Source organism: Amborella trichopoda, chromosome 12 (assembly GCF_054954075.1).
Source record: "Amborella trichopoda isolate Santa Cruz 75 chromosome 12, AtrichopodaSantaCruz75HAP2 v2.0, whole genome shotgun sequence".
Taxonomy (NCBI): domain Eukaryota; kingdom Viridiplantae; phylum Streptophyta; class Magnoliopsida; order Amborellales; family Amborellaceae; genus Amborella; species Amborella trichopoda.
Genome location: NC_142347.1, coordinates 25,956,312 through 25,982,980, shown reverse-complemented (window position 1 = coordinate 25,982,980; position 26,669 = coordinate 25,956,312).

Here is a 26,669-nt window from a genome sequence, read left to right as displayed (position 1 = left end):
TGGCGATAGCCTTGCCTTTTGTGCATGGCGGTAACACCGCCCCTCAGTGACTTTCACACAGCAACACCATGGCCCAGCCTTCAGGCCCCATTCCTGACGTGATGAACCTCCCACGGGTAGGGGAACTTGGTACCGACACATTTACCAGTGAAAGCTTGGTGAGGGGTGATCCCGTCTAGCTCACCGATGCATTGTGTGAACCAAGGTGGCCTTTGAGTGTTACATTTGTTAGTGACCCCATCCTCTTTGAAGTCAAAGAAGACAGCGACAGGAATGTATGGATGTAAGAAGGGGTAGGCCTCTTCCATTGTTTGCACATGAATGTGGCCTGAGGTGAGAACTTGCTTACCTTAGGCAGGAGGATGGTGAAGACCTCGGGCCTGAAGTGGTCCTCTGCTGGTCTGCGGGTGCAAGGGGAGCACCAATATTTAAAAGGATATTCTTCATGGACCATAAAAGTGTTGGGGCAATATCAAGGCATTCTAAAGCGCTCTTCCCTGCTAGCCGCCATCTAGTGCTCAGCGGGCTACTATGAACGTTGCTCGAACAAGATCAATGTTTTGATGGAAACTTGGAGCCATGCCAGTAACACATGGCTGCTAGGTCACGGAGAGGTAGGGATTTGGCTGCTAGATCTACACTTCATTGGTGGGCTCCCACTCATTGGTGTTATGTACGATGAGTTCGTGCCCTCGACCTCAATCATTTTTGGAGGTGAACGGGTTGGGAAAGAAGAACCACCAACTGGACTTCAAGAGTTGTTTGGAATTTACCAGTTGCTTTACTCCGAGTCCAAGAATGTACGCGTCTCCTTCACCCGATGGGTGGCATTGTTCTTTGGAGACTACACTGATGAAGTTGGCCTGACTCAAGAAGAAAGGGGAAAGCACCCATGGAGGGAGCCCCACCAGTATTTGAGTTGCGAAGTGGGAATGACCATGTCTTCCTTGCGGCGTACTTACTGCTCTTCTTGTGCAAGTCCTCTCTCCAGGGAGTTGCAGGCACTTTACGTCCAAGCAAAGTTTATGTGGCCTGCGACATGGCAAGGGGGAGAGAGTACGTGCTTGCATAGTCGGTCTTGTGCAGCATCGACTATGGCCTGGGAGCCGTCTCAGGGCGAAATCCTATCAGCGAGATGAAGGGGGAAATGGCATAGTGGATGGTGAAGCCTTCTCCGGGGAGTTTAAGATGCCTTTCCCCATCCACTATGTGTACGGTTGGCTTGGGGCTTATTTCCCCAAAACCTATACTAAAACCTGGGTGTTAAAGGAAATGATGTGTCCATTTCTCCTAAAGATTGCTAGGCAAAAGGCAGTCTTTTGTACTCCTAGCCATAGCTTGTTCAACAATGACCACCTGCACATAAGCCAAGTCGCCTTCCCGGTTGGATGCCTTATAGACCGTGCCTTTGCCGATGAACTAGGCAAGAACTTAGAAGGTGCTCCCACTACTCATAAGGAGCTCATGTTCATGTTGAGCACCACAAGCGGAGTTTTACCTTTCTGTACCATCCATAGTGTCAAGCTCGAGGGGCATTTCCCTCATAGATTTGCTCGGCAACACGGGCTTGATCAAGGCTGCCCATTCTCGATGTTCTTTGAGAAGAGCTATAGCAAGATCAACGGCAGAAAGAAGGAAAAACTGGGGACTCATCATGAGACATGGCTCGCAAGGCATGTTCCCACAGCTTGGGCCACATGCTTAGAGTGTACGGAGATTAATAAGTACATGCTGCCACACTTCGATAGAACGGTGTGAGCTATTGTGGCTCATGAATGGTGGTGGAAGATCACTGGTCGTGGATACTAGGGGGTTGACAATCCCTGAAAGGGGGAGCCAGAGCATGCGACAGAAGAAGATGGTGAGAACCCCTCCTTTGGGGGAGGTTTTCATCCTGGACTTCCCCTGGGACTGGCGAGACATTGGGAGGCCCCGACAAATTGTTGTGGATAAGTCTCTGCCACTGTTTCTTGCTATGGAGAAGAAGACAGAGAGCATTTTTTACAGCCACTCTGCAATCTTCCAATGGAAGGAGGGTCACAAGGTTCCTAGGTGCAAGGAGCACCCAGTCCAAGATCTAAACAAGTTGATAGGGAGCAACCTGCACAGTAGACTTGCCGAAAGCTCTTCTCGAGGGGGTTCTTCTGAGACTATTGTACATACTCAGGCAAAGACGAAGACGATGGATTGGACTACCCCAGCTGTACCTTGTGCACCGATTTGAACTGCAACATGGGCTCCAAAGAGCAGGGGGCCCAGACTTTTAGCTGTTCAGTAGCCAGCAGGCGGCTCTTCCCCATCTGCTTCCTCGGAGTCCTATGTGTCCCTGTTATTTCTGCATCACCCTCTACTCTTGAGGATTCGTCTTCCCTTTCACCTGAGCCCTCCTCTAGCTCTTTAGAGGGGTGCCTCAGATCCCACCGCACCGATCAGCATTGCTTTGAACTAGGAAATGACACTTGTGCTAAGGGGGAGAGCCTAGTCCCGATGGCGATCAACGAGGGTGATGAGGTTGACCTTGATGAGGCATTCGAGGTGAAGAAAGCCTATGAGGCCCAGGAGGTTGTTGCGGCTACCGAGGCAGAGGGTGCAGTCATGAAAGGGAAACCTCAAGAAAGCTTGTGGTCATAGAGGAGGCTGGTGTCCCAGGGACTGAAGAGTCCTACCTGAGCAACAGGAAGTTGCTACTTCAGGTGATGTAGCTATAGGGGATGCAAAGGTAGGACAACATCAGAGGATGATCTTGAGGGCCCAGAGATGGTAGCCCCAGTGGGCAATGAAGGGGCGGAGGGCCTTATAACCACAGAAGCAACGGGCCCAGCAGAAGAAGCAGTAGCTGAAATGGCTGCCCTAGAGGACATGGGCGAAGAAGAAGAGGGGAGAGGCGTTGAATCTATCGAGGTGAAGATGATGGTTCAAGAGAGGGAGCAGGGAGAAGAAGTTGGCCCTGAAAGGGCTGAGGCTACTTTGGAGCATATTGTGACTGCTCCAAAAAATGAGGGGTAAGGAGAAGAGGTTGGTCTTGAAGGGACAAAGCATACTAATGGTGAGGCTGCAAGGCTAAGTGAGGGGGCTGATATTGTGAGCGCCAAGCAGATTGAGACTGAGGCCCCCTCTGAATTTGCAAATCATGAGAGCTTGGGCTTCACAATCACTAGAGAAGAGCCAGCAACTCACATGGCTATCATCCTTATTAGCCTCGCCATTAAGACTGATGGTCCTTCCATTGCAGCAGCCCTAGTACCATTGCCCAGACCTAATTTCAGTGGGATGTCTCGCATAATCATGGATATGCTTTGTCTGGGTGTGCAAATACTGAAATATCTACCTCTTACTGAACTTGACAATGCAATCCAGAAGTTAAGGCAGATCACCCTTCTAGGCGGTGCGCCAGAGGTCCTCCCATATTTTGATGATGCTGTAAACGACTTGGAAGGGTGGATAATAAGGGCCTTGCCTGAGGAAGCAACTGTGTAGTGTCTAGAGAGATCACAATTGCCCCCTTTGGAGTCCTCACTCATGCACCATCACGAACTAGTAGAAGCTCAATTGCAGCAAAAGGATGCTGCAGTGTCACACCCCAAGAATTTACAATACTATTATTCCTGAGATGTGACGGACAAAACATATATACATCTATTGATAGGACAAATTTATAGTGGCGAGGTCTTACATAGTAAATAAAGAAAGCTAGCACAACAACAGTATCTTCCAAGGTTGATCTTGACTAGCACTCAAAATGAATCCGTAGTTATCCTGAAAAAATGTTTACCATAGTTTGATGAGTTTGGCTACTCAGTAAGTGATCATCATAATCCTAAAAATAATCATGATTGAAAGATATCAATATTTTCCAAAATGAGATTTATTAACAGAAATGCATCAACAGTTTCACTTTCAATAAATGCATAATTAAGTATAATCCGAGTAATTGAAATGCTTATAACACTTTTAACGGCAGTACATAATTCAAAGGATTTCACAAAATACCCTACTGGCTTCCCAAGTAGGTCACTATATACCCCATCAGCATCCTGATGGGTCCACTTAATCCCTATCGGCGTCCCAGATAGGTCCACTTAATCCCTGCAGGTCCACTTATACCTCACCGGCGTATCGGATGAGTCCACTTAATTCCTACCGGCGTCCCAGATAGGTCCACTTATACCTCACTGGCGAACCGGATGAGTCCACTTGCATACTTAAATTATTTCTAAATCTCTTTAAACATTCGAAAGCAGCAATATCATGTACTCAACATATCACTGAAACCATTAATATGAATTTCACTTAAACCATTAATAACAGTCACTCTCTATAATATTTCAAAAATAACCAATCAAATATTTTGGGCTCAAATTTAGAAAGGTAGCAGTTTGTAAAGGCATTCTAGCATAATTTTCCAATTTAATATGTATAGAAAAACTCTTATAAAAATTCAAGAATACGGAATTATCACAATTTATGGAATATCAATTCACAAATAAACATTTCACAACAATACTATAATCAATTGCAAAAATGTCAATTTTTAAATAATAAGGCAGTCATTTGCACATGAATTTTACAATGTCTAAATATTCAAAACAGTAGAAAGAAATATCACAATTTTACTAAAAGCAGAAATATCACATTTATTTCTAACAATAGACAAGAAAAATAAATAAATTTATTTTTCTAATTTACAGCATTCAAAATTTCAAACATAGATAAAATATCACAATTTTTATTAAAAAGATTATTTTTCAAGATAATGGGGTCACGTGCGCATAAAATTTATCGCGTCTAAAATTCATGATAATAAGTAGAAATAATTATTTCATTTTATTTTTAAAAAGAATTGATTATTTTTCTAGACAATGAGGTCACTTACACACAAAACTGATAAAATAAATATCCTAGATGGAAATATCACTATTTATTAAAAATAGACTATTTTTCAGAAAGACGATGTCACTTACCCACAATTATTTGAGAGGGAGTTTCCGATAAAAAAATTCGGTTCGAGAGAGAAGTTCACTGTGTTTCGACCAGAGAGAGAGATCTCAAAATTTTGTTTTAGGGTGGGAGTGCTCACATCCCCTATTTAAATTCTTATAACGTATTATTATATTATTTTATTACGCTCTACCTCATACCTGAGGTGTCGCGTTAAAAGTCTGCTTTCATCGTACGAAAACCACGTCCGCTAAAGGACGTTGCCAGCTGCAAGCAGCAGGAGGCAAAAGCAGGCAAAGCAAAAGTTAAACCAAAGTAAAAGTTTTGAAAATAGTGATGGTCCCCAAGGACCATCATACTCAATCAGACCATCACCTATTAAAAGCATCATTTCCCCCCTTTTTTTTTTTTTTTTTTTTCTTTTTAATTTTAGGATTGTTACATGCAGTCTCCTAGAGATCCAACCTTTCTGAGGAGGCTATCGCCCGCCACCACAAGGTGACGACCCTGAGGTCGGAGATATTAAAGCTGACACAAAAGCTTGACAAGTTGGAGGAGGAGACCGCGGCTTGGGAAGCAAAGGATAAGGTGCTTGCCAATAATATTTTGACTCTAGAATACTCCATGGAAGAAGGGATTGCCTTGATGGAGCATGAGGGTGAGATGGTGGCAGAGTTGAAGGGACACATCGAGCAAGCCAGAGCATCAGCCGCAACATATAAAGGGAAGATCAATGAAGTGATGGTTCGATTTTGACAGTGTCATCTTATTTTCTTTTCCTTTTGCCATTTTTTTTATTCTGACACTTGTAATATCCCTTTGCATTATGAATAAAATTCTCTTTTTGTGCTTCAGTGTTATGCATTGCTTTTTTTGTATATATCTGCTTCTCTACACTCTTCCTCTTGCTTTTGTTCATTGTTTCTGCCCCTTCGTGGAATAGGACGTGGAGGGATACCCCACACCTTGCTTTGTCTTATAACAAGTTGTTGTAGATTCAATGACCTCGAATGGGGGAGCAGTTGCTTCTTTTCCTTTTAATGTTTGATTGAACGGGGGCTCATAATTCATTGTTCTCATGATGTGATGAGCCTGATCGCTGTAAATAATCCAATCAGAAGGAGCTTTGGATTTTGTTCGAGGTGCATTCACTCCAAGCCCATCGTAGCGCTGGTTTCAGGCACGAACTCCCATAAGTGTTTTGAAGCGATACGCTTCACCCCCAATTGGTTCTGGAGACTATGAACCTCGCTTCTTATCTCTGTCAAGAAATCCTGCTCTTGAGGGGAAGAGGGTTGTCCTTTTCTTAACTACTCTTTTCCGATAGAGTCAGAGAAACGTAAAATTTTTCGGGGTAGCTGATGCGTTAATTCTGCTTCCAAGAGTGTAATGGGGACATGCAGAACTTTCTGATGGTCTGGTGTGTAAGTGATCCTCAGGGCTATGAATTCTGTCCTCATGACTTCCTTAATCACAGTAGTGACTTGTATTCCATTTTTTTGCAAAGGCAGCTCTGGATAGGGAGCAGATGGGGAGGCCTCATCATCAAGGGAAGATGGAGTTTCCTCAAGGAAGATGGGTGATGGCATACTAGGATGAATGAGAGTCAGAGGGAGAATTTTTCCTTGTCTTTCTTCCTCTTTAAACATGCTCATGAGTGTTCTCTCAATATCTTTGACATCTTCAGTCTTCCTTACATACTCTGGATCACCATCATTTAACTCAGGGTGACACCAAATCTGTGAAGTAGTACTTGGCATCAGCATAGTGAGTTTCGGCTACGGGAAATGGTATTTTATCAGCATAGACCATATACTGTCTCCCATCTCGACTATACTTAAAGCATTGGTATAATGTTCACAAAACCACCCCTTCGTCATGGAGCCACGGGCAGCCGAGAATGATGCTGTAAGACATATCGGTGTCGAATACATGAAACTGAGCTTAATCGTTTAGTTCACCAATCTTGAGACGAAGGCAGACCGTGCCAGCCGACTTCTCTCCTGACTGATTAAACCCTTGAACTCTGATGTGGGTCAGAGTGAGATCCACAGACCCTAATCCCAAATGAGTGAGTATTCTTCTTGGGATAAGGTTGAATGTTGACCCTCCGTCTAACATAATTCGGTTGATGGGGCATGCATGTAACTCACTAATCACAAAGAGAGGGCGATTGTAAAATTTTCTCCCAATTGCAGATCGCCCTCAGAGAAGGTGACTACCATAGATCTACTCAAGATTGATGGGTCCACCTCAATGGGCTCCACTTTGGTCTCGTACACCTCTAGATTGGAGAGTCCAAAACCAGAGCCATATGATAATCCCTTTAGAGCATGAGGGCATCATAGATGCTGAGAATGGATGGAAGCTTCTTTAAGTGTCCTATCACATCATATTTCACCTTTTCCTTGTCAGCTTCTTGTGCTCCTAGTCCTGCCACTGGTTTGGGTGGTATAATGGGTTGAGGAATAGGTTTAGGTGGAAGAGGTTTATTCTAGGCTACTGGCTAGCTTGATTGTGCAACCAACTTGGCTTGGGTAGTCTGAGTGAATGTTTGAGGTTGAGGCATAGGAGATGGCTGGGTATATGGGTGGATTGTGCAGGGTATTTGGGGGAGGAAGTAGCCTAGGGAGTTGGAGGATGGGTAAATTGTTTGTGGTGTTTGGGTAAGGAAGGAGACAGATGAGTTGGAGGATGAGTAAATTGCTTGAGGTATTTGCGTAAGGGAGAAGTGGAGGACCGGGTAACTTGAGGATACTTGGCTTCTGACATGGAGGTTGCAACATTTTCCCCGATCTTAGGCTCATTTGCCCCATGTTGGGTGATGTTTATGAAATTTGCACCATGTGGCAAGCTTTCTGAGAATAGAAGCTCTGCCCCCTTGATTCTTTCAATCTCAGCTCAAAGTGAGGCTCAGGAGGCCACTGGGCTTTCTTTGACTTTGACTTCTTGTGCTTCTCGATAGCAGAGGATGGCTCAGACTTAGTTCGAGCTACCAAAGTGTTAGCAACTGTTAAGAACCCAGCTGCCTAGGCTAACGTATTTTCAGCCGCCTCCAGTGCGTCCTGCTTATATTGATTCCTTCAAGCTCTCTTTTAAGAGCCTCGAAGTCTTGACAGTTTAATGTTGTACCTACATGAGACATAGAAGAGGAAGGGTAAGAAGACAAAGAAGGAGAAGAAGGAGGAGAAGGGTCAGTATGTGAGGGACTTTTAAGGTCGTTCCCCTCATCAGACCCATCTAGGCAGCTTTTTACGTCATCATCAGAGTTGACTTGTGCAGGGAGTCTTTTTGATCTTTCCCTTGCTCAGACCATTAGGGAGTTCTTTTAACGTCGTCTCCCTCATTGAACATGCCCCAAGTAAGACATGACTCAGGGGGTATCCTCTTGTTGAGACAAAAGAATGAGGTCGGTGGCGACCGGGAGGAAGTCTTTTAAAGTCGGCAAGGGTGGAAGAAGCCTGAGGATTTTTGGCTCAACCAGTGGCTGAGGAACCCTGTTCTTTCGGTGAGAAACCCTTTGTACTCATCTTCTTCTAGTCACCACTGGAGGTTCTAGGTTGTCTGCTAGGTTTGTGAATAGCCCAAGCTTGAAAGAATTGAGCCTGCTTTGCCCGTGATGGACTTTTCATGGCTGGGAAGTCGAGGGTTCAGCAGGATCAGAAGCATCCTTTCGGGAGTCTTGTACTGGGACACACTCTTGAGTGGAAGTATCAATTTGTGGGTGTTCAACATAAGCAATGTGACCTGCATGGACTTTTTACGCAACCACAGCTTCAAACCCATAAATTTGTTTAGCTCATTGCCCCATATATGATGATTTGGGCACCAGTGATTCTCGGTCCCTTGAGCGAGGTTCTTGGCTGCCTCGCAAGCTTAGGAGTGACTAGTCCTTGCCGAAGCATCACCTCAAACAGGGCTAGAAGCGGGTCCAAATGATTATTTCTGAGGTCTTATGTCGGGGGGGTCCTATTGTAATAATAGAGGAGAAACTTGTGGATCCTTGTCTCGAACGTCACCAACTTCTTGGCCTCTCTGATTTTCTTCGCTAATAGCTACTGAAAGTCAGAGCCTTTGCTTAGGTCATGCCCGGATATCTTTTGCTATGGACACCAAAGACCCTCGGCTCCTTGAGTCCAGTTCTTGGGTTGTCTTCTTGGTTTTGTTGTGCTGAGGCCTTCTTGAAGCATCATGGCAAACAAGGAGCGAAGGATGCTGGGTGCCTCATCTTCCTCCAGAGCTGTCACTGCGTGGGACACTTCTGCTGCAATAAAATTCCTTCTTGAGTTCTTTGAGTTTTATCTGACCCTTTTGGATCAAAGCATTGATGAGATCTTTAAGTGTGTAGCATTCTTTTGTGGTGTGGTTTACCATTCGATCATAAGCATAGTATCTTGAGTTCGAATCGAGAGCAGCTTGATCGAGAAACTTGATCTCAGGAAGCTCAAACATGTTCTATTTCATCAATAGACGGAGCAGCGTAGGAACCCATTCCTTTTCGAAAGGATAAACCTTGTTCTGATGTTTGGTCCAATAGTCATCTCAGTTAAGGTTTGCAGGTGGGGGTACCCGATTGTAGGACGGCTGTTGTTTGCCTATCTGAGGTGTTGTCTTTGCTATGCTTACCCCTTTGGAGAGGTTCAAAGTCTAAGAGGCAGGCTTCTTTGGATCACTAATAGTAACAGTTGCACTGATTACCCCTTTTTGTTGGTTGCCCCAGGAGTTGGTCCGAGAACTACCATTGCCCCGATTGTTTCCCAAACTTGAAGACTGTTGTCAGGACCCACCATGGTGGTGTGACAGCCTCTCTATGCGAACTGACTTAGAGATCGGCTCTAAGATGGAGGTTGGGTTGGAGGCCTCGATATGTAGGGTGATCTCAGATCGCAGGTTTCGCACACAGGTCTAAACTGCTTCCTTCTCAAGCATGGGATTGGGATAACGAGCGGCTAAATATCTCCACCTCTCTATGAATTGGTCCACAGGTTTTTCAGGTTCTTAGGTCAAGGTGAGGCACTGGTGGAACAATTTCTCCATTTCCTCCCAAGTACGCACTGAGTTTGGGGGAAGTCGAGCACACCACTGAAATTTTGAGCCATCAAGGGGTTCAACGAACTGATAGAGTAGAAGTCTCCCATCAGACGTTGTTTCTCAAGATGCTGCTTGGAAGTGGGCGATATGCTGGTGCGGGCATGTGGTACCATTGAATAGCCGAGAGAAAGACGCTCCCAATCTAGCCAATTTCGTCATTCGCGAGGTTCACCCATCTTCGATATGTGGTAGTTAGTAGTTATACTCAAACAACCATGGAGTGCTTGACTAGTTTCAAGCCTTCATAATAGGCGTAGGAAGTTAGCTTCCAGAATGAGTTTAGCCTCTTGTAGTGATGGAGGAAGTCCTTTCTAAAAGGGTTTTCTTTTTGAAAATGGATGATTTAAAAGTCAAATTGAAAAGGAAATTTCAAAAGGGACGAGCCTTAGAGTTTTACCACCTGTGGCCTCTTTGGGGGTCATTTTCTTTATTATGTTTTACCCAAAGATGATGAAAGGATTTCCTTGTGGGATCATGGGAACTCAAAAGTCTTGAAGTTGTCCTTTGACCTTTGGAGCTTTCATCCTGTGCTTCGGGCTCCATAAAGAGTTCTCTGGATTCTTATCGGACTTCCATCTTGGAGAGGTTTCGATGTTATCCCAGGGTACGTCAAAGTCACTTCGGTTTTCCATTCATGTCATCCTTCCACGTCTTTTTGAGTTGGTTCTCTTCGAAACATGCAGGGTTTAGGAGGAGTCTTCATCCTCAGAGTCTGCTTGTGCAGTATTGTTGGAACTTGCAAGTACTTGTTTGTACTTGAATGTTTTGAATCGAAAGCTCTTTCTTGGAGGTTTTTTATTCTTTTTACCCATGATGCCATTTTAGGTTTTTACCACATCCATTTTTCTTCATATTCTCTCATTTTTAATCTCTGTGATGCCTTTTCAGGTTTTCGCCACGCTTTTGAGCCCGTTACAGGTAGCATTTTTTGAGATACATCGCATTAATGGGGTCGTTGAGTTCATACCCCTCCTGATTTTTTATCTTGTAAGAATTGCCTGTGTGCACTCGGGTAACCATGAATGGCCCCTCCCAATTAGGTTTGAACTTGCTTAAAGGGTGTGGATTTGCAAGAGTGAGGAATATTTTCTTGAGTACCATGTCCCCTTCTTTGAACTGTCGAGGAACAACTTTTCTTTGATATGCCCTCTAGATCCTACGCTGATAAGCAACGATATTTTGTGTCGCTCATAATTGTCTTTCATCCAAATTAACGAGAGCAGCAATTCGTGCTTCGAACTTTTGTTCGTCATCTACTATTGTGTCTATTATTCTAAGAAGTCCTTTGTTTGTGGCCTCCGCTTGTCCGTTTCCTTGAGGTAGTAAGGTGTGGAGAATTTTTGCATTATCACGACCATTTTACACACCTTAGTGACCCTTTTCATTTTTGAAATTGGATCCATTGTCAGTAATGATTGACTCAAGAACGTCAAACCTGAAAACAATGTTGTTCTTTATAAAACGGGCAACATGTTGTCCCTCAATTTTGAAAAATGATGCAGTCTCTACCCATTTGATGACGTACTCTATAGCTGTTAATATGAAACGGTGGCTGTTTGAGGCTTTTGGTGATATTATTCCGATGATATCAAGACCCACATGGTGAAGGGCCATACAGGCGGTGTTGAATTGAGTGGTACGGATGGTGCATGGATGAGGTCTCCATAAAGTTGACATGTGGGACACCTCTTAACGAACTTCCAACAATCTTCGACCATGGTGGTTCAGTAATAGCCTAGGCGCCTGATTTTCTGAGCTAAGGCAGCTGCTCCAGAATGAGCTCCTTCATTGTATAACTCTGTCAGTACTTAGTCGATTTCTGGCTGATCGAGACATCGTAAAATGATTCCATCGAAGGATTTCTTGAACAGAATATCACCTCTTACTAAGAATCCCATAAAAAACCTTCGAAGGGCTTCTTTATCTTTTTTAGTGGCTCCTTCGGGGTATAACCCATCTTTCAACAAGGATAAAACATTATTGAACCATGGTTTTGCCTTAACTAGCACATCTGAAGCCCCAAGATACACTTCCCCATCATTCTCATTATCTTGCTCTTATTCTTCTTCGATCGTTGGTGGGGAAGGATCATGTTTATTCCTGATGTAGAATGGCAGCGTGGTGATTTTTTAAGGAATATCAACCATTGAAGCAAGGGTTGCAAGGGTGTCTACGAACCGATTACTTTCCCTAGTTACGTACTAAAAGGTGATTTTCTTAAAATATGGGATCATCTTTTCCACCTTTTCTTAATAGGGTTTGAGCTTTTCTTCTTTCACCTTCCAAATCCTTGAACTTGATTTATGATGAGTAAGGAGTCACCAATCACTCGTATTTATTGGATTTTCATTCCCATAATGTTCTAGAGCCTGTCAATTAAGGTTTCATATTCAACAATGTTATTGGTACATGGGAAATTCAAACTGATGGTTGTTGGCATTAAAATCTTCTCGAGTGAGCATAGTATGATACCTAGGCCTGACCCGTATTCATTCCTTGCACCATCGACGTATAGCACCCAAATTGAATCCTCAATTGTGAAGAGGCTCTCATCAAGGAGATCCATGTTGCCGAGAGTGTTGTCTGGCAATGTGTGTTCATTTAAGTGGTCAGCAATGGCTTTTTCTTTGACTGATTTTTGAGTGACATATTCGATCTCGAACTCAGTCGATAGCATCCTCCACGTCGCTAACCGTCCATTAAGGACTGGTCTCTCCAGTAGGTACTTGAGTGGGTCTATTTTTTATATGATTCTGAATGAGATAAGACATAGTGCTTTAATTTCGTCATAGACCACACAAGTGTCAAGCAGTGCTTCTCCACGTCCGTGTATCTTGCCTCATAGTCGATCATGGCTTTGCTGATCTAATATATCGTTTGCTCTTTTCCATGGTTATCGTGTTGTGCTAACATTACGCCCATGGTCTTATCTTTCACAAATATGTATAGGAACATGGGTTTATCTGGACTAGGAGGACTAAGGACGGAAGGTTTAGTTAGGTACTCCTTGATTTGATCGAATGCTTCTTGGCATTCATTATCCCATATGAATGGGGTATCCTTCTTAAGGAGCCTATTGAATGACGTGCACTTGTTTGTCAGTTGTAAAATGAAACGCCTTATGACTTGTATGCGACCTTGAAGCCCACGAATTTCTCTAATGTTCCAGGGAGGGGGCATTTTGGTGATGGCTCGTATTTTGGACGGATCGAGCTCAATGACTCTTTGGCTTCTTATAAAGCTTAATAATTTGCCAGATTCAACACCAAAGGCACATTTATGTGGATTGAGTTTGAGTTGATGTTTTCGGAGTCTTTCGAAAATGGTTCTCTGGTTCGTGAGATGATCAGGCTTGGTCTTCAATTTGACCAGAATGTCGTCGACATAGTCTTCCATGATGGTGTGCATCAAGTCGTCGAAGATGCTAGTCATTGCTCGCTGATAAGTTTCCCATGCATTTTTTAGCCAAAGGGAATGACACAGTAGCAATACGTTCCCCATTGCATTATGAATGAAGTCTTAGTCTGATCTTCTTCTGCCATGAGGACTTGGTTCTAACCCAAGAAGTCGTTCATGAATGACAACATCTTGTGCTCTGTAGTATTGTCGACCAAGGCCTCTATGTTTAGTAATGGAAAATTATCTTTGGACATGCCTTATTGAGGTCTCTATAGTAGACACACACTCAGATCGTCCCATCTTTCTTGGGTACGACCATTATGTTGGCCAACCATTCTGAGTAATCGACGGGGGTAATGAACTTCACCTTGAGACATTTGTCAACTTCTTCCTTAATTTTGAGCTAAAGGTGGGTCTATTGATGTTGGAGTTTCTACCATTTCGCCTTTGCTCCTTCGTTGAATACTTGGTGATGTTGCACCAATGTGGGATTAAGCCCTGGCATATCATCATATAACCAGGCAAAGACATCACGATATTCCTTGAGAAAGGAAACCATATTTTTTTGCTCCTCAGGAGATAGGGAGGTTCCAATCTTGGTTAACCTTGGGTCCTTCTCAGTTCCTAGGTTTATGTCAATCGTCTCTTCGATGATAGCCATTGGGTCACCATCCAACCTCTTCTTGAATTGCTCAACATGGGAAGTGAGTTCCTCAGGTTGAGGGATTTCTTCAGACTCTTGGCCCTCTTGATCTTTGACTTGGTCGTCCAATTCATCGCCTCGGGTATTGTGCACCATTGTCGAGTTATCTTTACTGTTTGTCATTTTTTAAAATTCTTTTTCATTATTATCAATTTTATCATGTTTTTAATTTTCAATGGATTTTGAAATAGCACAAGAGGTGTCCCTTATGGGACTCGTAAGAGAAATGTTGGGGACTGGACGCGCAGGGTGGTTAGATGCCCACCTTGCGCCAATCCGTTTTTTGGCACTGGGACTTGAAGGTGCCACTGGTATGCTTTCAGTGATCCTCGAGATAAAGGAATGATCGACCAATTCCGTTCCTAGGTTTAGATAAGCGGATTAGCATGCTTGGCTGTGTTAGAGCCGATTGTGCATACCTTCAAATCTAAGCCAACAAAAAGGTTTTCAATTCCTGGTTCTTGTATGTGCTGAGATACAAAAGAAGAATTATTCCCCGTTGGAGATTCAACGATCACCTTAGGTTATTTTCAGGGACAGGCATCGAGAGGATCAAGGCTTTGAATGCCTCAAGATACAAAGCCCCTATAGCTTGAAGGTTTCATCCTGCTTTGAAATAAGGTAAGAGAGCACCTGAGAGCTCGTAGATCCCCGTTTTTAGTTTTGGCATGCAGTGATTCATAAATTTCCTCTGTTATGCCTTGCCCTTGACTCCCCCGCCTTGGCATGGTTGGAAGCCTTGGGAGAAGAGCATGTGCCAAGCCTCGAGGGACTCGAAACTGTATCGATGTTGACATTGGATAGCGTCATCCATCGTTGCATAAGTTTGAAAATTTTGAGGAACAGGGTCACCGGCCTCTAGGCACAATCGGCTTGCTCGAAGGAAGCGAGTGGGATTTCTCCAAGCTCGACCCCTGCGGCTAGCTTCCCGTTATGTATATTAGGATTGAGAAAAGCAAGGGGTTCAGCACATACCTTCACGATGCATTTTTGACTTGGAAATTTGATGCATTAATGGAGAGTAGAGACGACTGCGAGGTTTTCATGTAGCTAAGGTCTTCCTAGTAGCATGTTGAATGAAGGTTTTATGTCCAAGACATAAAACTTTATCCCTTGGATGGTAGAGCCGATCTTGAGTGTGAGAGGCAGTATGCCTTCAGCCTGCCTCTTGGTCCCGTCGTATGCAGCAATAGTTAGTTAACACGGCTCGAAGTCATCCGAGCTTTTGGCTATCTACTTCACTGTTTTCATAGGGCATGTGATTAAGGATGTCCCATTATCACTAAGCACTCTTTGTACGTCATATCCTTGCATGAAAATGGTGATGTGTAGAGGTTGGACATGAAAGCAGTTGAAGCTAGCTGGGATGTCATCGTTCGTGGACACGATTGGCGTTGGTGCCATCAGTTTTGCTGATCATTCTGTACAACTCATTCGGTTGTGTGTTGCTTGGGATGTGTGTTTTGGTGAGGACCCTTTCGATCTGGGCTCTGTGTGCTGGTTAATTGGCAAGAAGCTCCAAGATGGAGATTTGAGCCTGGATCTTCTCGAGATGGGATGGTAAATCGTAAGTGGTTGCAGATCCTTTAATTTCTTTATTCGGCTCGTGATCTGCGACACCTACTGATTGTCTAACTTTCGAGGTGTTTCTGATCCTTTCATCAAGACTGTCGGCCATTAGTTGGATGGGTTTGAACACTCGACCTCTTCAGGTTAGGGAATCAACCTTGCTAGTTTGAAGCTTAATAGGATCCGCCCTAGCAAGAGTAATGAGAGACTTTGGGGTGTTAGCCCCTTGTTTGGGACATGATGCCTTTTCATTGGTTCTGACCATATCGATCTCTAGTGTGTCATCTTCATCATATCGATCCCACTTGAGAAGGTTATCGAGGTTTGGAGATGAAGGGTTTCCTCTTAGAAGGTCTAATAGATCTTCTTCGGGCTCTTGGAGGTGGTGATCACAAGAAAATATGAGCTGACTTGGATCATTTTCTTCGTCTCCACTCCCAACCATGTGAATGACAATGTTCTCTTTCAAGTCATCTTGAGCTCCCAGAATTTTGGTCGTTGTGATCATATTTTCAGGGGAGGGTTTGTGAAGATACCCATCTTTTGATTAGGCTCTTAGATAGGTTGATTTTTAGGTGCGACAATGATGTCCCCCCCTTGAATCATCTGTTTCAAATATATGTAGTTTTGAGTATCATGAGCCTGGTTTTGATGCCATTTGCACCACTTTCTCTTATCAGTGACTTGAAACGGTGGTTCGGATGGTGGCGGGAGGTAAACCATGCTTCTAGCCAAGAGTAATTCCAACACTTTTTCTAGTGGGTCTTTGAGAGGAGTGAATTACCTTCTCACCTTTGGTTATTACTTCAAGCATTGGCTCTAGGCTAACCCCTTCGGTTTTGGTTCTGATTGTTGTGCTGAGTGGCTGAACCTTGAGCCAGTGCATTTAACAACAATCTCATTAACCTGACCGGAAGCCTTCCCCTTATTATTGTTTTTGCTCTTATTTTGGGGAGTTGTTATTGGTTTTTTGTCCGGCCTGGTGCTGAGGGGTGTCCCTCTTACCCTTTCATGTCATGCCACCTGCTCGATCATGGAGTCGAAGGAATGGGGGATAAGACCTTGGCTGAAAAAGGCCTTGTAATCATGAGCAGCATTCTCCAAGGCCATAGAGATTTTGGCTGGGTCTGTCAGTGGGCATTCTATAACCCGAATTGTCGCCTCGCAGAATCGGTGGATGAAATCCTCGAAGGATTCTCTTGGATTTTGCTTCATTGCACTGAGCTCGCCCAAGGAGAGAGATCATGGTGTTGACCCATAGTAGTGAGAGACGAATAGGTTGAACATTTCATCTGGAGTGATGTGTGGGTGAGCAGAAATTGTTCTTTGATGCCAGTTCAAGGCCTTGCCGGTCAATGTTTACGAAAATATGGCCTTCAATTGGTTAGGCCTATCTCGCAAAGCTCTCACAGAGAGAAGATACACATTGACGTGAGCATAAGGATCACTCTTCCCATTAAACTTGTTTCTAAATTCTGGGACAACAAATCCTAGGGGAATGTCCTCCATGCCTCCAAGGGTCTTTTGAATATAGGCCTCTAGGGGTAGAATTTCATGCATGCCCATTCTTATAAGCATATCTTGCATCACTTTTAAGGTGCCTTCTTGTTGAGTATTTATCATGACAGTAGGCCAACTGGTCAGTGGGTTCCCAAGCATAGATTGGCAAATTGAGGTTTGGGGTACATGTTGGCCTGCATGGGCCGTGATCACCGGGGCGATTTGATACATTTGTGTCTGAGGGGCGTAATGACTCATAGGTGTCGCCACCAGTTGCGAAAATGGCACGATTTGTTGGACCGGGTGAACTAAGGGGACCGATTGAAGAATCGGCTGACTCGGTTGTACTAGGGGTTGACCTATATCACCAAGTTGGTTTGGCATCGATCCATGAGCTGGGGAATGAACAGTGTAACCTAGCTCAACCAGACTTTTAAGGGCAGCTTGGATGTCCATCTCGCCTAAGGGTTAGTCTAGATTGACACCTCTGCTCCGTACAATGTTAAGAACATCATGAGCGATACTATAGTGGCTTGAGGTTGGTTTGGACCCCTAAACCTACATGGGTCTTGGTTATGAGATCGCTGCACCTCGAGGTTATCTTGGTTTGAGTTGTGGGAATTGGCGTTAGATGCTACATGAATTTCTTTCCTCACTCAACTTCAACTTTGGTAACCTAAAATCCCCTATAGGACGATGCCTGGCCCCTGACTATTAAATTTTTTTCGCAGGGAACCGACTTTTCGGGCCACATAGATTTCAAGATTATGAGTTGACACTTGGGACTCTGCCTCTAATTGGAGACCTGGGCATTGGATAATGGATTGATTTGTGGTCTGTAGATAATCCCAATAGATTACAGCATACTGTCGTTAGGTTTGGGCAGGTTAAGCTTAGAGTCAACTGTGGATCAATCATCATGGTCACCTTGAGTAACCGACATGGTGACTCTCTCTGGCCCGGTTCTAGAATCTAGACTTGGGTAAGATCTAAACTCGATTACTTAGGGTAGACCGAGCCTGACTCTAAGGGCAAAACCTTAATTAAGACCTTAGCTAAGACTAGACTGGAACCTAGACTTGCTAGACTCAATGGGTTTTGGTTCAGACAAGAAGACTTTCCCATGCCATCATCCACTCAACACACATCCAATGAGGGTGATGACTTTGAAAGCACTCCCCAATGGTTTAAGCAAGGGAAATACCTAAAAGACCCCCTGCACCCGTCCAGCTCTGGTGATGATGTAAAAAGCTTCCCAGATTGGTCAAATGAGGGGAAAGACCTTAAAAGTACCCCACCTTCTAACCCTTTTCCTTCTTCTTCTCTTGCTTTTTATTCTCCCTATTCTACGTCGCCTGCAGGTACAACCTTAATATGCCTGGACTTTGAGGCTCTCCACCGAGAATTCGAAGGAATCAATATAAGAAGGACGCAGACGAACTGATTGAGAAAGACCCTAGCATAGGTAGCAGGATTCCTAACAGTTGCTGATGCTTTGACAGCTAAAGCCAAGGCAGAGCCACCTTCTTCCAAGAAGCCAAAGAAACCCCAGTGGCCCCCTAAGCCTGACTTCGAGCAGAGATTGAGAGAATCAAAAGGTGAAGTTTCTATCCTCAGGAAGCTTCCCATATGATACAAGTCTGCGAAGAACCAGCTGGCTCGGAGCAAACACTCTAGGCATCCATACAAATACCATGTGATTCATACGAAGACACTCTTCGCATCACCATCACTCAACCTCAATTTCCTCCTAACTGTCTTGACAAGCTTCTCCAACTTGATGTGCTTTCTACATTTGGAGTTGATCTTTCCGTCACTCGGTTCGAGAAAAATGCAGGAAGCATGATCAACCATGGAGCCCTATAGAGGCAAAGATGTCAGGGTCATAGATCTCCACGCATGATATTGGTGAAAAGACCTCTGAGAACAATGAGGAAGAGTTGCATGAAGCCCCGGAAGAATGGGAAGAAGGTGGTCAGGCCACAGCTGACGAACTCGAAGAAATAAATCTTGGAGACGAAGAGGATCCCAGACCCAATTTCATTTCAGCAAATATGTCTCTAGAAGAGAAAGAGGATTTCATTACCTTCTTGAGAGAAAAGTTTGGCATTACCATGAGATGCCCGGTTTAGACACTCAAGTTGTTGTTCACCGTCTCGGCATTGATCCAACTGTCAAACCTGTCAAACATAAATGAAGAAGGTTCAGGCCTGACCTTGAAATGTAGATAGGGATCGATATAACCAAACTCAGACAAGCAGGGTTCATCCATGAAGTTAAGTACCCGAAATGGCAAGCAAATGTTGTTCCAGTCAAGAAGATGAATGGTCAAATCAGGTTGTGTCTTTACTTTCACGATTTGAATACCGCCTGTCTCAAGGATGACTTCTCGTTGCCTTTCACCGAGATGCTCAGCGACTCTACAGCTCACTGTCAAATCTTTTCCTTCATGGACAGATACTCCGGGTATAATTAGATAAGGATGGAGCCCGAAGATGAAGAGGCCACTGCATTCTTAACTCCAAAAGGGGTCATCTGTTACACAATGCTGCCTTTTGGATTAAAGAATGCTGGCACCAGAAGGATGCTCACATGAGAGACCTTGGAAAGGTATTTAAGCGTTTGCGTCTTCCTCAACTTAAAATGAACCCGCTAAATGTGCTTTTGGTGTGTGCTCCGAAAAATTCTTGGGCTTCATCGTCAGACATCGAGGGTTTGAAGTTGAGCCATCAATATCAAGGCAATCCCAAAAATGCCATCACCGACTACACTTCGAGAACTACAATCCCTCCAAGGGCAACTGGCGTACATTTGCAAGTTCATCTCGAACCTCTCAAGTCGCCGTAAATCCTTTACACACCAGTTAAAGAAAGATACCTCATTCATCTGGGATGAAGCATCTCAGGCAGCCCTTGAAGACATCAAGCATTATTTACTCAACCCTCTAGTACGCTCTACACCAGTATTGGGAAAACCCCTCATTTTATACGTGACTGCTTTAGACGAGTCACTCGGAGCATTGTAGGCACAAAACAATGAAGAGGGAAAAGAGATTGTGTTATATTACCTCAGCCGCAGGATGAAAAGTACCGAGAAGAATTATCCCCTTATTGAGAAGATGTGCTTGGCCCTGATCTTCACAGTACAAAAACTCCATCATTGCTTGCTTCGTCATGAAGTTAAACTTATATCCAAAGCTGATCCTGTAAATTTTCTCATGACATGCCCATGCTTGTCGGGACAACTTGTTAAGTGGGCATTATTGCTGATAGATTTCGACATCATGTATGTCCCACAGAAGGTCATCAAGGGCCAGGACATAGCTGACTTTCTCACATCCCACCCGTACTAGCAGAATCTCCTCTATCAAGCAACCTCCCTGATGAAGAAGTATTATTTCCTGACCTTGTTCATGTGTGGGAATTATACTTCGATGGAGCATTCCAATCAGTTCAACGAAGCACCGGAGTAATATTCCTGATTCCGAGAGGAGGAATATTGCCACTTTTCTTTCTCTCTCACTCAAGCTGGTTCTCATAATGAGGCAGAATATCAGGCCTTTGTAATCGAACTGGAGATAGCCTTCGACCTCGACTTGGAGCAGCTCGAGATAAATGACGACTCTGAGTTGGTTATCTGAGAGATCGAAGGGATCTATGATGTGAGAAAAGACACTCTCAAGCCTTATCACGATACTGCAAAATCCTATATGGCCCAGTTTGAGGACGTATCCCATGAGTCACATCCCCAGGAGGCTAAAATCGCAGGCTGATTCACTTGTGAAACTCGGCGCTACAATTCAATTGTTGTCATCAAGATCCATGCATGTTTGGGTGGCAGAATGGAGACATATTGAACTAAGAACTGAGGTCGATGCCGATGACGAGAGAAATATCTTCCCCGAGTGCCCCCTTTGTCCATTCGGAGCACTTCTATCAACCAAAGGAGCAATCAAGACTGAACAAGGAATAGCACAGAGTCAAGGAGCTAAGGTTCGAAATCAAAAACCATAAGTCTTTGACCCAATATGCATCAAAATTGAGCAGGTAGAAGATTGAAGAATGCCCATCACTAGTTTCCTAAAACATGGCAGGCTCTCAGAAGATCATGCCGAATGCAACAGCATACCTCAAATCTCTACCAAGTATACCCTCCTTGAAGGAGATGCTCTCTTAAGATGGTTGTTTGACGGCATTCTTCTTAGATGCGACGATACCCACGAAGCAAATAAGGTGCTAGAAGAAGTCCACTCAGACATTTGTGGACTACACCAGTCCGTCTTAAGCTCTATGAACGAATTCGTAGGTTGGGATACTATTGGTTTTCCATGATTCTTATTCCTTAAGCTATGTTAAAAGGTGTCAAGTATGCCAAATACACTCTAGCCTGGTTCACCAGCATCCAGAGCCCTTACACCCTAAGGTTGCATCATTGCCCTTCTCACAATGGGGTATGGACATCGTAGGGCCTATTGACTGTCCTTCCGTAATGGGCCATGTTTTTATCCTAGCTGCAGCTAATTATTTCTTTAAGTGGGTTGAAGCGGCCCGGCAGCGGTGGCCTACTTTATTTGACATCATATCATATATTGCCTCGGAGTGCCCGACTGGATTATATCTGACAACGGTCCTCAATTTAGGAGTCATCACATCGATCGCTTAGTTAACCAGTTCGGTTTCGAATGGAGGTACTCAACTATGTACCACCCTCAGACGAATGGATTAACTGAGGCTTTCAATAAGACTTTGTGCAACATTTTAGTAAAGTTAATAACAAAAGCAAGGAAGAACTAGCATGAGAAGCTTCCTGAAGCACTATGGGCTTATTGTCCTACTACACGAAATGCTACTGATTCCTCTCCTTATTCTCTGATCTATGTGGGTGAAGCAGTTTTACCTCTCGAAATACAAATCCCTTCACTGCAAGTCTCTATTCACCAAGGAATAACCGAAGATGAGAGAGTCAAGCTCCAGTATCAAGAATTGGATCCACTTGATGGAAAGAGGCTAGAGGCTCAACGAAACCTTAAACTCAACCAAGGGAGAATGAAGAGGGCTTTTGACAAGTCTATCAAGATCCACTCATTCACCCGTGGCGATCTAGTCATAACTGTTAAGAGGCCTATTGTTATGCTTGGCCAGCATAAAGGGAAGTTTGAGCCTAAGTGGGAAGGTCCCTTTATAGTAAAAAAGGTCTCGCCCAAGGAGCCTGCATACTGGCACATCCTGAAGGAGGGGAAGCAATGCCCCCTATCAATGGATGATACTTAAAGAAGTACTACCCATAATGTATATTCAAGAAAAAGAGACTCGACGCGAAAATAAGAAAGATAATCTAAAAAAATTCCAACTCTTGTTATTGCAGTAAAAACGAGTTACGAGTTACAAGCTAAAGAAGCCCATTACTAGGGAGGTTAAAAGTCTTTTGCACTTGAGGATAAGAGGACGGTTATAAACCAAAATTTGTAGTTTCATTCTTGCATCTGAGGATACGAGGACGGTTATAGGCTCAAAGAAAAGTCCTCCTCATGAAGAAGAAGGGAAACCACTTGGAGAGTTAGCTTCAACTCATCTAACGAGTAAGAGGATGGTTACAAGCTAGAAGATGAAGCGAAGCAACTCCAATAAGTTAGCTTCAGTCCATCCGATGTGTATATCAAACACATAGATCAGATATCTCACTTGACCTGTACATCAAACATACAACGTAGGATTCATTTGACGTGCGTATCAAACCTACAAAGCGGGCTAGACCTGAAAAGGAACTTTCCTATGATGGAAATCATACCTTGTTCATAGTGGATGCCCTTCCACATAACAACATTGACCTCACTGTTGTGCTGGAGGATATGGCTTCCAACAGATACCACAAGCCACACCTTACCATCATTCACCACTTTTTGCCGGCCCATGAACATTGTCGTGCTTAGCTCATTGCCGAACATCGCAAATCCCGCGAGTGAATTACTGCCACATGCGAGCATTACTCTCCACATCTTGATAGGCCACACTGCTGATGAGCGCCATCTGAAGTCAACACCGGCTGCGTCTTCCAAAGGCTAACGATGGATGAACTCCTAATGCCAGTTGCTCCAGCATCGGTTGCACTTCTGTTAGCGTCAGACCTGTCGCAACTGTTTGCTTCCCGAGACTCCTCTTTTTCAAGGCCTAAGTTTCCACACCCCCTTAATGGTCGCTGGTTTCCATGGGCGATGGTTCACCCCCCACGACTGTTCACCTTCCTTGCCACTGTTTTGTCCCTTTGGTTTCCCATCAGAACTTCTTCTACACGGTCGAAAAACCCAGTGAAAGACTTCCCCCACCTGCATTTTTGGCCGAGAAGTCACCAAAACCTTTGCAAAATCACAACAACACTAGAAAAACTAAGAGATTTTCCTCTGCTGCATTTTTTGGCTAAGAAGTCCCCAAAACCTCTGAAAAATCATTATAACCCCGAGAAACCCCTTAAAACTCCCCAAAAAATTTCCAAGACTTGCGAAATGCTTACCACTGCACTTCTCGCCACTTCCACCTTCAAAATACCAACACTGGAGTTCTTTTATTTCCCATAGCTCCATGGGGAAATTCATGTTATCCCCAGGGAGTCGAAAATTCATCCACAACCCTATTCCCCATGGAGCTCCACATACATGGCGACCCAGCCTCGATCTGTGCTGCTTGACCCTAAACTGCACAGCCTTAGTCCGTGCTACATGACCTTAAAATTATACAGCCCTGGTCTAGTTGCATGACCCTAAAACTGCGTGGTCCAAACTATATGACCTTAAACTGTAGCGGAGTTCTAGTTGCAAGACCTTAAACTACACGGTCCTAGTTGTATGACTTTAAACTGTATAACCACAATCCAGCCATATGACCTTAAAACCATAGTGCACGTCCTAATCGCATGACGTTAAAGGACTCAGCACCATAGTCAAAACTATATGACCTTAAACTGTAGCGGAGGTCTAGTTACACGACCTTAAACTGCACAGTCCTAGTTGTATGACTTTAAACTGCATAACCACGGTCCAGCTGTATGACCTTAAACCATAGTGCACGTGCTGACTGCATGAAGATAAATTTTTTTGCCTAGGTCCCGAAGGTATGACCTTTAAACTCTCCCCACATACGTGCATACACCTTTACGTGCACTTTGGCGCATGCCTTCCCTAACCTACCTGTTAGTGTGCGTGCGCCTCCTTCATTACCTCCCCAGTGTGTCCATTTACTTCATCACCATACCTCATTCCCCAGTGAGTCTCACTCGTGCTCACAAAACTATGAACCATTCTGCCATCTATACTCGTCATAAGCCAGTGGGTCACCACTTTCCACATTCCATCCATACATCATCCATCTTTCATAGGTAGCCTAATGCCATTTCCCTAAGTGAGTCAAACCACCACCATACTCACTCCATGGCTTCCACAGATAGCCATTCATCACCACCACGGTTCAGCTGTATGACCTTAAAACATAGTGTACGTTCTGGCCGCATGACGTTAAACTGTTTCGCACAGGTCTCGGAGGAATGAAGTTAAACATGCCTTCAATAAAAAATAAAAAAAAATGATGAAATAACGGGCATGGTGTATACCTTAACAAGGGAATGCTATGAGTAAAAATGATGAATGGGCATGGTCATGAAACCATGAGTAAAAGAGTTCTGTCAATAAAAAACCGGGTACGGTGAAAACCTGAAAGGGTATCATGAGTAAAAAAGGATGAAAAGGATGGACATAGCCGAAAGGTCATGAGTAAAAGAGCCCTAAAATAAAAAGAAGTTATTAAAAACCGTCTCTACGACGTTGCTTCCCAAGTTCAAACAAAAATCCACAAAAGACGCTTGGACCCATAAACAGGTTGATGCAACACTCGCCTCAACAGGAGACTTCAGCCTTCACTCAAAAGAAGAAAGTTCCTGGTGTCACCATGCCAGGACTCAAAAAATACGAGCTCTAAGGGAAAGATTCTGACAGCCTGAGTCCAGTTGCAAAAGGACTCGAAAGACAGAATACTCTCCAAAACGGCAAGACAATTCTCATCAAAAAGAGCATCATTCCCACAAGGTTATAAACACATTTCCAAGATGCCAGAGATGCCTCAAGGGAGCTAAGTCAACCATGACTTTGGAGCAGAAAATCAGATGATTGTCGCAGCTGAACAGCAGCGGGTAGGGGTGGTTGAACCCAAAGTGGTTATCTCGATAAACTGAGGTACCCTACAAAGGATGCTTGGACCAATAAACAATTGATGTAGTACTCGCCTCAATAGACGACTTCAGCCCTCATTCAAAAGAAGAAAATTCCTGGTGTCACCATGTCAGGAATAAAGAAATACAAGCTCTAAAGAAAAGATTCAGATAGCCTGAGTCCAGTTGCAAAAGGACTCGAAAGACAGAATACTCGCCAAGACAGCAAGACAAGTCTCATGAAAAAGAGCATCATTTCCACAAAGTTATAAACACACTTCTAAGATGCCAAAGATGCCCCAAGGGACAACCATGACCTTGGAGCGAAAAATCAGATGATTGTCGTAGCTGCACAATAGTGGGTAGGGGTGGTTGAACCCAAAGTGGTTATCTCGATAAACTGAGGTACCCTACTTGCCAAAGAATAACTGGTCAGTCAGAACTTTGGTGTGGTAATCAGATGATTGTCATAGCTGCAAAGCAGTGGGTAGCGGTGGTTGTACCCAAAGTGGTTATCTCGGTAAACTGAGGTACCCTACTCGCCAAGGAATGACTGATGCATGAAGTAGACGGTGTAGACACAAGGCCTTTTAACATACCATTCACCTAATCCATGAAATGGGAACAATGCCTTTCGACATGGCACTAAATTTCCAAACGGGCCTGATTCTGATTGACAAGGTCCGTACAAAATCCTCAGCTTTAGAATCACCAACAGTCCGCACGAGGGTGAGGACTTCAACAAGATCCCTCAAAAAAGTCTCTTCTCCCCCTAAAGTCTCCCTGAACGGACCCACGAACAATGCATCCCTATGTCTAAGCATCCTACTTACACCTTTACATGAATCTTCTTGGTGTTCACGTGGTCCCGTGGCTAGGAAGAAGAAAAAATTAAAAGACGAAGAAAATTTCCAATGATTGTCCTTCTCACTTCTCTTTAAGAACAACATTTAGCAGGGAAAAATTTTTTAACGTCTTTTCTAGCACCTTGGTCCCTGATAGGAAACAGGACAATAAAAGCATACAAAACAATGGAAATTCCCAACAGTGTCATAATGGCCCCAGAACAGGTCAAGATCTTTATAAGTACTCCAAAAGGCCACCTGCCAAGTTTCGTCGCATTCCGACGTGTCTAAGGCAGGGAACACAAAGAAACAATTTCCAAAAAATTGGCCTCTAACACCTTGAAAACTAGAGCCATAATTTTGGTGCGTAAAATAGCTATGGGACCAATTCCATTACATCTAGCATGGTCGAAAACTATTATGGGTCATGT